Below are 12,090 nucleotides of genomic sequence, written 5' to 3' on the forward strand. Positions count from 1 at the left end.
TGTGACACCCGGTCCCAGAGGGGGAAAGGACAGTATATCTAATACACTGTGACACCCGGTCCCAGAGGGGGAAAGGACAGTGTATCTAACACACTGTGACACCCGGTCCCAGAGGGGGAAAGGACAGTGTATCTAACACACTGTGACACCCGGTCCCAGAGGGGGGAAAGGACAGTGTATCTAACGCACTGTGACACCCAGTCCCAGAAGGGGAAAGGACAGTGTATCTAACACACTGTGACACCAGGTCCCAGAGGGGGAAAGGACAGTGTATCTAACACACTGTGACACCCGGTCCCAGAGGGGGAAAGGACAGTGTATCTAACACACTGTGACACTCGGTCCTCGAGGGGGAAAGGACAGTGTATCTAACGCACTGTGACACCCAGTCCCAGAGGGGCAAAGGACAGTGGATCTAACGCAGTGTGACACCCGGTCCCAGAGGGGCAAAGGACAGTGTATCTAACACACTGTGACACCCGGTCCCAGAGTGGGAAAGCACAGTGCATCAAACGCACTGTGACACCAGGTCCCAGAGCGGGAAAGGACAGTGTATCTAACGCACTGTGACACCCAGTCCCAGAGGGGCAAAGGACAGTGTATCTAACGCACTGTGACACCCGGTCCCAGAGGGGGAAAGGACAGTGTATCTAACGCACTGTGACACCCGGTCCCAGAGGGGGAATGGACACTGTATCTAACGCACTGTGACACCCGGTCCCAGAGGGGGAAAGGACAGTGTATCTAACACACTGTGACACCCGGTCCCAGAGTGGGAAAGCACAGTGCATCAAACGCACTGTGACACCAGGTCCCAGAGGGAGAAAGGACGGTGTATCTAACGCACTGTGACACCCAGTCCCAGAGGGGCAAAGGACAGTGTATCTAACGCACTGTGACACCCGGTCCCAGAGGGAGAAAGGACAGTGTATCTAACGCAGTGTGACACCCGGTCCCAGAGCGGAGAAGGGCAATGTATCTCACGCACTGTGATACCCGGTCCCAGTGGGGGACAGGGCAGTGTATCTAACGCACTGTGACACCCAGTCCCAGAGGGGGAAAGGACAGTGTATCTAACGCACTGTGACACCCAGTCCCAGAGGGAGAAAGGACAGTGTATCTAACACACTATGACACCCGGTCCCAGAGGGGTAAAGGACAGTGTATCTAATGCACTGTGACACTCGGTCCTCGAGGGGGAAAGGACAGTGTATCTAATGCACTGTGACACCCAGTCCCTGAGGGGGAAAGGACAGTGTATCTAACATACTGTGACACCCAGTCCCAGAAGGGGAAAGGACAGTGTATCTAATGTACTGTGACACCCAGTCCCAGAGGGGGAAAGGACAGTGTATCTTACGCACTGTGACGCCCGGTCCCAGAGGGGGAAAGGACAGTTTATCTAACACACTGTGACACCCGGACCCAGAGGGGGAAAGACCAGTGTATCTGACACACTGTGACACCCATTCCCAGAGTGGGAAAGGACAGTGTATCTGTTGGACTGTAGACCCGGTCCCAGACGGGGAAAGGGCAGTGTATCTGTTGCACTGTGACACTTGGTCCCAGATAGGGAAAGGACACTGTATCTAACGCACTGTGATATCCTGTCCCAGAGGGGGAAAGGACAGTGTATCTAACATACTGTGACACCCAGTCCCAGAGGGAGAAAGGACAGTGTATCTAACACACTGTGACACCCGGTCCCAGAGGTGGGGAAAGGACAGTGTATCTAACACACTGTGACACCCGGTCCCAGAGGGGGAAAGGACAGTGTATCTAACACACTGTGACACCCGGTCCCAGAGGGGGAAAGGACAGTTTATCTAACACACTGTGACACCCGGTCCCAGAGGGGGAAAGGACAGTGTATCTAACGCACTGTGACACTCGGTCCTCGAGGGGGAAAGGACAGTGTATCTAACGCACTGTGACACCCGGTCCCAGAGGGGGAAAGGACAGTGTATCTAACACACTGTGACACCCGGTCCCAGAGGGGGAAAGGACAGTCTATCTAACACACTGTGACACCCGGTCCCAGAGGTGGGGAAAGGACAGTGGATCTAACACACTGTGACGCCCAGTCCCAGAGAGGGAAAGGACAGTGTATCGAACGCACTGTTACACCCGGTCCCAGAGGGGGAAAGGACAGTGTATCTAATGCACTGTGACACTCGGTCCTCGAGTGGGAAAGGACAGTGTATCTAACGCACTGTGACACCCGGTCCCAGAGGGGGAAAGGACAGTGTATCTTACACGCTGTGACACCCGGTCCCAGAGGGGGAAAGGACAGTGTATCTAATGCACTGTGACACCCGGTCCCAGAGGGGGAAAGGACAGTGTATCTGTTGGACTGTAACACCCGGTCCCAGACGGGGAAAGGACAGTGTATCTGTCGCACTGTGACACTTGGTCCCAGATGGGGAAAGGACACTGTATCTAACGCACTGTGATATCCTGTCCCAGAGGGGGAAAGGACAGTGTATCTAACACACTGTGACACCCGGTCCCAGAGGGGGAAAGGACAGTATATCTAATACACTGTGACACCCGGTCCCAGAGGGGGAAAGGACAGTGTATCTAACACACTGTGACACCCTGTCCCAGAGGGGGAAAGGACAGTGTATCTAACGCACTGTGACACCCAGTCCCAGAGGGGGAAAGGACAGTGTATCTAACACACTGTGACACCAGGTCCCAGAGGGGGAAAGGACAATGTATCTAACACACTGTGACACCCGGTCCCAGAGGGGGAAAGGACAGTGTATCTAACACACTGTGACACTCGGTCCTCGAGGGGGAAAGGACAGTGTATCTAATGCACTGTGACACCCAGTCCCTGAGGGGGAAAGGACAGTGTATCTAACATACTGTGACACCCAGTCCCAGAAGGGGAAAGGACAGTGTATCTAATGTACTGTGACACCCAGTCCCAGAGGGGGAAAGGACAGTGTATCTTACGCACTGTGACGCCCGGTCCCAGAGGGGGAAAGGACAGTGTATCTAACACACTGTGACACCCGGTCCCAGGGGGGGAAAGGACAGTCTATCTAACACACTGTGACACCCGGTCCCAGAGGTGGGGAAAGGACAGTGGATCTAACACACTGTGACGCCCAGTCCCAGAGAGGGAAAGGACAGTGTATCGAACGCACTGTTACACCCGGTCCCAGAGGGGGAAAGGACAGTGTATCTAATGCACTGTGACACTCGGTCCTCGAGGGGGAAAGGACAGTGTATCTAACGCACTGTGACACCCGGTCCCAGAGGGGGACAGGACAGTGTATCTTACACGCTGTGACACCCGGTCCCAGAGGGGGAAAGGACAGTGTATCTAATGCACTGTGACACCCGGTCCCAGAGGGGGAAAGGACAGTGTATCTGTTGGACTGTAACACCCGGTCCCAGACGGGGAAAGGACAGTGTATCTGTCGCACTGTGACACTTGGTCCCAGATAGGGAAAGGACACTGTATCTAACGCACTGTGATATCCTGTCCCAGAGGGGGAAAGGACAGTGTATCTAACACACTGTGACACCCGGTCCCAGAGGGGGAAAGGACAGTATATCTAATACACTGTGACACCCGGTCCCAGAGGGGGAAAGGACAGTGTATCTAACACACTGTGACACCCGGTCCCAGAGGGGGAAAGGACAGTGTATCTAACACACTGTGACACCCGGTCCCAGAGGGGGGAAAGGACAGTGTATCTAACGCACTGTGACACCCAGTCCCAGAAGGGGAAAGGACAGTGTATCTAACACACTGTGACACCAGGTCCCAGAGGGGGAAAGGACAGTGTATCTAACACACTGTGACACCCGGTCCCAGAGGGGGAAAGGACAGTGTATCTAACACACTGTGACACTTGGTCCTCGAGGGGGAAAGGACAGTGTATCTAACGCACTGTGACACCCAGTCCCAGAGGGGCAAAGGACAGTGGATCTAACGCAGTGTGACACCCGGTCCCAGAGGGGCAAAGGACAGTGTATCTAACACACTGTGACACCCGGTCCCAGAGTGGGAAAGCACAGTGCATCAAACGCACTGTGACACCAGGTCCCAGAGCGGGAAAGGACAGTGTATCTAACGCACTGTGACACCCAGTCCCAGAGGGGCAATGGACAGTGTATCTAGCGCACTGTGACACCCGGTCCCAGAGGGGGAATGGACACTGTATCTAACGCACTGTGACACCCGGTCCCAGAGGGGGAAAGGACAGTGTATCTAACACACTGTGACACCCGGTCCCAGAGTGGGAAAGCACAGTGCATCAAACGCACTGTGACACCAGGTCCCAGAGGGAGAAAGGACGGTGTATCTAACGCACTGTGACACCCAGTCCCAGAGGGGCAAAGGACAGTGTATCTAACGCACTGTGACACCCGGTCCCAGAGGGAGAAAGGACAGTGTATCTAACGCAGTGTGACACCCGGTCCCAGAGCGGAGAAGGGCAATGTATCTAACGCACTGTGATACCCGGTCCCAGTGGGGGACAGGGCAGTGTATCTAACGCACTGTGACACCCAGTCCCAGAGGGGGAAAGGACAGTGTATCTAACGCACTGTGACACCCAGTCCCAGAGGGAGAAAGGACAGTGTATCTAACGCACTGTGACACCCAGTCCCAGAGGGGGGAAAGGACAGTGTATCTAACACACTATGACACCCGGTCCCAGAGGGGGAAAGGACAGTGTATCTAACACACTATGACACCCGGTCCCAGAGGGGTAAAGGACAGTGTATCTAATGCACTGTGACACCCAGTCCCTGAGGGGGAAAGGACAGTGTATCTAACATACTGTGACACCCAGTCCCAGAAGGGGAAAGGACAGTGTATCTAATGTACTGTGACACCCAGTCCCAGAGGGGGAAAGGACAGTGTATCTTACGCACTGTGACGCCCGGTCCCAGAGGGGGAAAGGACAGTTTATCTAACACACTGTGACACCCGGACCCAGAGGGGGAAAGACCAGTGTATCTGACACACTGTGACACCCATTCCCAGAGTGGGAAAGGACAGTGTATCTGTTGGACTGTAGACCCGGTCCCAGACGGGGAAAGGGCAGTGTATCTGTTGCACTGTGACACTTGGTCCCAGATAGGGAAAGGACACTGTATCTAACGCACTGTGATATCCTGTCCCAGAGGGGGAAAGGACAGTGTATCTAACATACTGTGACACCCAGTCCCAGAGGGAGAAAGGACAGTGTATCTAACACACTGTGACACCCGGTCCCAGAGGTGGGGAAAGGACAGTGTATCTAACACACTGTGACACCCGGTCCCAGAGGGGGAAAGGACAGTGTATCTAACACACTGTGACACCCGGTCCCAGAGGGGGAAAGGACAGTTTATCTAACACACTGTGACACCCGGTCCCAGAGGGGGAAAGGACAGTGTATCTAATGCACTGTGACACTCGGTCCTCGAGGGGGAAAGGACAGTGTATCTAACGCACTGTGACACCCGGTCCCAGAGGGGGAAAGGACAGTGTATCTAACACACTGTGACACCCGGTCCCAGAGGGGGAAAGGACAGTCTATCTAACACACTGTGACACCCGGTCCCAGAGGTGGGGAAAGGACAGTGGATCTAACACACTGTGACGCCCAGTCCCAGAGAGGGAAAGGACAGTGTATCGAACGCACTGTTATACCCGGTCCCAGAGGGGGAAAGGACAGTGTATCTAATGCACTGTGACACTCGGTCCTCGAGTGGGAAAGGACAGTGTATCTAACGCACTGTGACACCCGGTCCCAGAGGGGGAAAGGACAGTGTATCTTACACACTGTGACACCCGGTCCCAGAGGGGGAAAGGACAGTGTATCTGTTGGACTGTAACACCCGGTCCCAGACGGGGAAAGGACAGTGTATCTGTCGCACTGTGACACTTGGTCCCAGATGGGGAAAGGACACTGTATCTAACGCACTGTGATATCCTGTCCCAGAGGGGGGAAAGGACAGTGTATCTAACACACTATGACACCCGGTCCCAGAGGGGGAAAGGACAGTGTATCTAACACACTATGACACCCGGTCCCAGAGGGGTAAAGGACAGTGTATCTAATGCACTGTGACACCCAGTCCCTGAGGGGGAAAGGACAGTGTATCTAACATACTGTGACACCCAGTCCCAGAAGGGGAAAGGACAGTGTATCTAATGTACTGTGACACCCAGTCCCAGAGGGGGAAAGGACAGTGTATCTTACGCACTGTGACGCCCGGTCCCAGAGGGGGAAAGGACAGTTTATCTAACACACTGTGACACCCGGACCCAGAGGGGGAAAGACCAGTGTATCTGACACACTGTGACACCCATTCCCAGAGTGGGAAAGGACAGTGTATCTGTTGGACTGTAGATCCGGTCCCAGACGGGGAAAGGGCAGTGTATCTGTTGCACTGTGACACTTGGTCCCAGATAGGGAAAGGACACTGTATCTAACGCACTGTGATATCCTGTCCCAGAGGGGGAAAGGACAGTGTATCTAACATACTGTGACACCCAGTCCCAGAGGGAGAAAGGACAGTGTATCTAACACACTGTGACACCCGGTCCCAGAGGTGGGGAAAGGACAGTGTATCTAACACACTGTGACACCCGGTCCCAGAGGGGGAAAGGACAGTGTATCTAACGCACTGTGACACCCGGTCCCAGAGGGGGAAAGGACAGTGTATCTAACACACTGTGACACCCGGTCCCAGAGGGGGAAAGGACAGTCTATCTAACACACTGTGACACCCGGTCCCAGAGGTGGGGAAAGGACAGTGGATCTAACACACTGTGACGCCCAGTCCCAGAGAGGGAAAGGACAGTGTATCGAACGCACTGTTATACCCGGTCCCAGAGGGGGAAAGGACAGTGTATCTAATGCACTGTGACACTCGGTCCTCGAGTGGGAAAGGACAGTGTATCTAACGCACTGTGACACCCGGTCCCAGAGGGGGAAAGGACAGTGTATCTTACACACTGTGACACCCGGTCCCAGAGGGGGAAAGGACAGTGTATCTGTTGGACTGTAACACCCGGTCCCAGACGGGGAAAGGACAGTGTATCTGTCGCACTGTGACACTTGGTCCCAGATGGGGAAAGGACACTGTATCTAACGCACTGTGATATCCTGTCCCAGAGGGGGAAAGGACAGTGTATCTAACACACTGTGACACCCGGTCCCAGAGGGGGAAAGGACAGTATATCTAATACACTGTGACACCCGGTCCCAGAGGGGGAAAGGACAGTGTATCTAACACACTGTGACACCCTGTCCCAGAGGGGGAAAGGACAGTGTATCTAACGCACTGTGACACCCAGTCCCAGAGGGGGAAAGGACAGTGTATCTAACACACTGTGACACCAGGTCCCAGAGGGGGAAAGGACAATGTATCTAACACACTGTGACACCCGGTCCCAGAGGGGGAAAGGACAGTGTATCTAACACACTGTGACACTCGGTCCTCGAGGGGGAAAGGACAGTGTATCTAATGCACTGTGACACCCAGTCCCTGAGGGGGAAAGGACAGTGTATCTAACATACTGTGACACCCAGTCCCAGAAGGGGAAAGGACAGTGTATCTAATGTACTGTGACACCCAGTCCCAGAGGGGGAAAGGACAGTGTATCTTACGCACTGTGACGCCCGGTCCCAGAGGGGGAAAGGACAGTGTATCTAACACACTGTGACACCCGGACCCAGAGGGGGAAAGACCAGTGTATCTGACACACTGTGACACCCAGTCCCAGAGTGGGAAAGGACAGTGTATCTGTTGGACTGTAGACCCGGTCCCAGACGGGGTAAGGGCAGTGTATCTGTTGCACTGTGACACTTGGTCCCAGATAGGGAAAGGACACTGTATCTAACGCACTGTGATATCCTGTCCCAGAGGGGGAAAGGACAGTGTATCTAACATACTGTGACACCCAGTCCCAGAGGGAGAAAGGACAGTGTATCTAACACACTGTGACACCCGGTCCCAGAGGGAGAAAGGACAGTGTATCTAACACACTGTGACACCCGGTCCCAGAGGTGGGGAAAGGACAGTGTATCTAACACACTGTGACACCCGGTCCCAGAGGGGGAAAGGACAGTGTATCTAACACACTGTGACACCCGGTCCCAGAGGGGGAAAGGACAGTGTATCTAACACACTGTGACACCCGGTCCCAGAGGGGGAAAGGACAGTGTATCTAACACACTGTGACACCCGGTCCCAGAGGGGGAAAGGACAGTGTATCTAATGCACTGTGACACTCGGTCCTCGAGGGGGAAAGGACAGTGTATCTAACGCACTGTGACACCCGGTCCCAGAGGGGGAAAGGACAGTGTATCTAACACACTGTGACACCCGGTCCCAGAGGGGGAAAGGACAGTGTATCTAACACACTGTGACACCCGGTCCCAGAGGGGGAAAGGACAGTGTATCTAATACACTGTTACACCCGGTCCCAGAGGGGGAAAGGACAGTGTATCTAATACACTGTGACACCCGGTCCCAGAGGGGGAAAGGACAGTGTATCTAACACACTGTGACACCCTGTCCCAGAGGGGGAAAGGACAGTGTATCTAACGCACTGTGACACCCGGTCCCAGAGGGGGAAAGGACAGTGTATCTAACACACTGTGACACCCGGTCCCAGAGGGGGAAAGGACAGTGTATCTAACACACTGTGACACCCGGTCCCAGAGGGGGAAAGGACAGTGTATCTAACACACTGTGACACTCGGTCCTCGAGGGGGAAAGGACAGTGTATCTAACGCACTGTGACACCCGGTCCCAGAGGGGGAAAGGACAGTGTATCTAACACACTGTGACACCCGGTCCCAGAGGGGGAAAGGACAGTGTATCTAACACACTGTGACACTCGGTCCTAGAGGGGGAAAGGACAGTGTATCTAACGCCCTGTGACACTCGGTCCTAGAGGGGGAAAGGACAGTGTATCTAACACACTGTGACACCCGGTCCCAGAGGGGGAAAGGACAGTGTATCTAACACAGTGTGACACCCGGTCCCAGAGGGGTAAAGGACAGTGTATCTAACGCACTGTGACACCCGGTCCCAGAGAGGGAAAGGACAGTGTATCTAACGCACTGTGACACCCGGTCCCAGAGGGGGAAAGGACAGTGTATCTAATACACTGTGACACCCAGTCCCAGAGGGGGAAAGGACAGTGTATCTAACACACTGTGACACCCGGTCCCAGAGGGGGAAAGGACAGTGTATCTAACACACTGTGACACCCAGTCCCAGAGGGGGAAAGGACAGTGTATCTAATACACTGTGACACCCAGTCCCAGAGGGGGAAAGGACAGTGTATCTAACACACTGTGACACCCGGTCCCAGAGGGGGAAAGGACAGTGTATCTAACACACTGTGACACCCGGTCCCAGAGGTGGGGAAAGGACAGTGTATCTAACACACTGTGACACCCGGTCCCAGAGGGGGAAAGGACAGTGTATCTAACACACTGTGACACCCGGTCCCAGAGGGGGAAAGGACAGTGTATCTAATGCACTGTGACACTCGGTCCTCGAGGGGGAAAGGACAGTGTATCTAACGCACTGTGACACCCGGTCCCAGAGGGGGAAAGGACAGTGTATCTAACACACTGTGACACCCGGTCCCAGAGGGGGAAAGGACAGTGTATCTAACACACTGTGACACCCGGTCCCAGAGGGGGAAAGGACAGTGTATCTAATACACTGTGACACCCGGTCCCAGAGGGGGAAAGGACAGTGTATCTAAAACACTGTGACACCCGGTCCCAGAGGGGGAAAGGACAGTGTATCTAACACACTGTGACACCCTGTCCCAGAGGGGGAAAGGACAGTGTATCTAACGCACTGTGACACCCGGTCCCAGAGGGGGAAAGGACAGTGTATCTAACACACTGTGACACCCGGTCCCAGAGGGGGAAAGGACAGTGTATCTAACACACTGTGACACCCGGTCCCAGAGGGGGAAAGGACAGTGTATCTAACACACTGTGACACTCGGTCCTCGAGGGGGAAAGGACAGTGTATCTAACGCACTGTGACACCCGGTCCCAGAGGGGGAAAGGACAGTGTATCTAACACACTGTGACACCCGGTCCCAGAGGGGGAAAGGACAGTGTATCTAACACACTGTGACACTCGGTCCTAGAGGGGGAAAGGACAGTGTATCTAACGCCCTGTGACACTCGGTCCTAGAGGGGGAAAGGACAGTGTATCTAACACACTGTGACACCCGGTCCCAGAGGGGGAAAGGACAGTGTATCTAACACACTGTGACACCCGGTCCCAGAGGGGTAAAGGACAGTGTATCTAACGCACTGTGACACCCGGTCCCAGAGAGGGAAAGGACAGTGTATCTAACGCACTGTGACACCCGGTCCCAGAGGGGGAAAGGACAGTGTATCTAATACACTGTGACACCCAGTCCCAGAGGGGGAAAGGACAGTGTATCTAACACACTGTGACACCCGGTCCCAGAGGGGGAAAGGACAGTGTATCTAACACACTGTGACACCCAGTCCCAGAGGGGGAAAGGACAGTGTTTATAACGCACTGTGACACCCGGTCCCAGAGGGGGAAAGGACAGTGTATCTAACACACTATGACACCCGGTCCCAGAGGGGTAAAGTACAGTTTATCTCACGCACTGTGACACCCGGTCCCAGAGGGGTAAAGTACAGTTTATCTCACGCACTGTGACACCCGGTCCCAGAGGGGGAAAGGACAGTGTATCTAACACACTGTGACACCCGGTCCCAGAGGGGTAAAGTACAGTTTATCTCACGCACTGTGACACCCGGTCCCAGAGGGGGAAAGGACAGTGTATCTAACACACTGTGACACCCGGTCCCAGAGGGGTAAAGTACAGTTTATCTCACGCACTGTGACACCCAGTGCCAGAGGGGGGGAAAATTGTATCATACACACTCTAACTGCCTGTTCCAGAGATTTAGAAAAGGGTGTAAGGATAAGCCCAGCCACAACAGACCCATCAGTTTATCCATTTATAATATTTTTAGACATGATAATTTGGGCAAAATTAACTGTCCTTTGGGCCAGTGGAGAATAGTTAAGGAAAGCCAGCAGGTTAAATCATATTTAAATAAATTGCTGGGAGTTTTTTATTGGGGCAGCTGAGGAAGGTATTGTAGTTGATGGTCTTCCAAATGGCGTTTGACAAAGTGTCACATAACAGGCTTGTGAGCAAAGTTAGAGCCCATGGAAGTAAAGGGACACTAGCATCATGGATGTGAAGTTGGCTGTTTGACAGGAACTAGAATGTAGTTGGGAATGGATGTTTTTCATTCTGGAGGAAAGTATACAGCGGATTTCCCCAGGGGACAGTGTTGGGACCCCTGCTTTTCTTGATTTCTATTAATGACCTAGAATTGGGTGTGCAGGGCACATGTTCAAAATTTGCAGCTGACACAAAAGCTTGGAAGTCTTGTGAACTGTGAGGAGTATAGTGATAATCTTCAGGAGCACCTACTGTGGCCTTGCACTTTTTCCAATTTTTGCTCCTTCCAAGGATCAGCTGTGCGCACTAGTGACGCCAGGGCTGGCCGGTACATTCATTTCACGACACACAAGGCCTCGCAGGGACATGGGGCAATGTGTTTCGCCGCCATCGCTGGATTCCCCCTAGGCGCAGGGCACCATCGATTGCACCCATATGGCCATCAAGGCACTGAGTAATGGGCCAGTGAGATTCATCGATAGGAAGGGCTTCCATTCCCTCAACATGAGCTTCCTCCATGTGTGGGTGCTTGCTTTCCTGGCAGCTGTCATGACTCTTTCATTCTCACAACCAATGTCACCTGCTCACTAGGACAACAACCGTTCCTGGACTACCCTCCAAAACCCGACTGCAATATTCTCAGTCATTGTGGTGCTCTCCATAACGTAACCCTCCAGTGTGGTGTGGACCTTGAGGACAGTGAGGCCGTGGAAGGAGACGACTGGTGGAGGGAGGAGCAGGAGTCAGGAGGTGAGAGAGGAGGAGGAACTGAAGGCAGAGAAAGAAGACGCTGAAGAGAGAGATGCCCAGGCTGCACAACGATGTGGCCAAGCACAGCTCGGGGCACGAAGGGTTTGTGA

Source organism: Heterodontus francisci, unplaced genomic scaffold (assembly GCF_036365525.1).
Source record: "Heterodontus francisci isolate sHetFra1 unplaced genomic scaffold, sHetFra1.hap1 HAP1_SCAFFOLD_645, whole genome shotgun sequence".
Lineage (NCBI taxonomy): Eukaryota > Metazoa > Chordata > Chondrichthyes > Heterodontiformes > Heterodontidae > Heterodontus > Heterodontus francisci.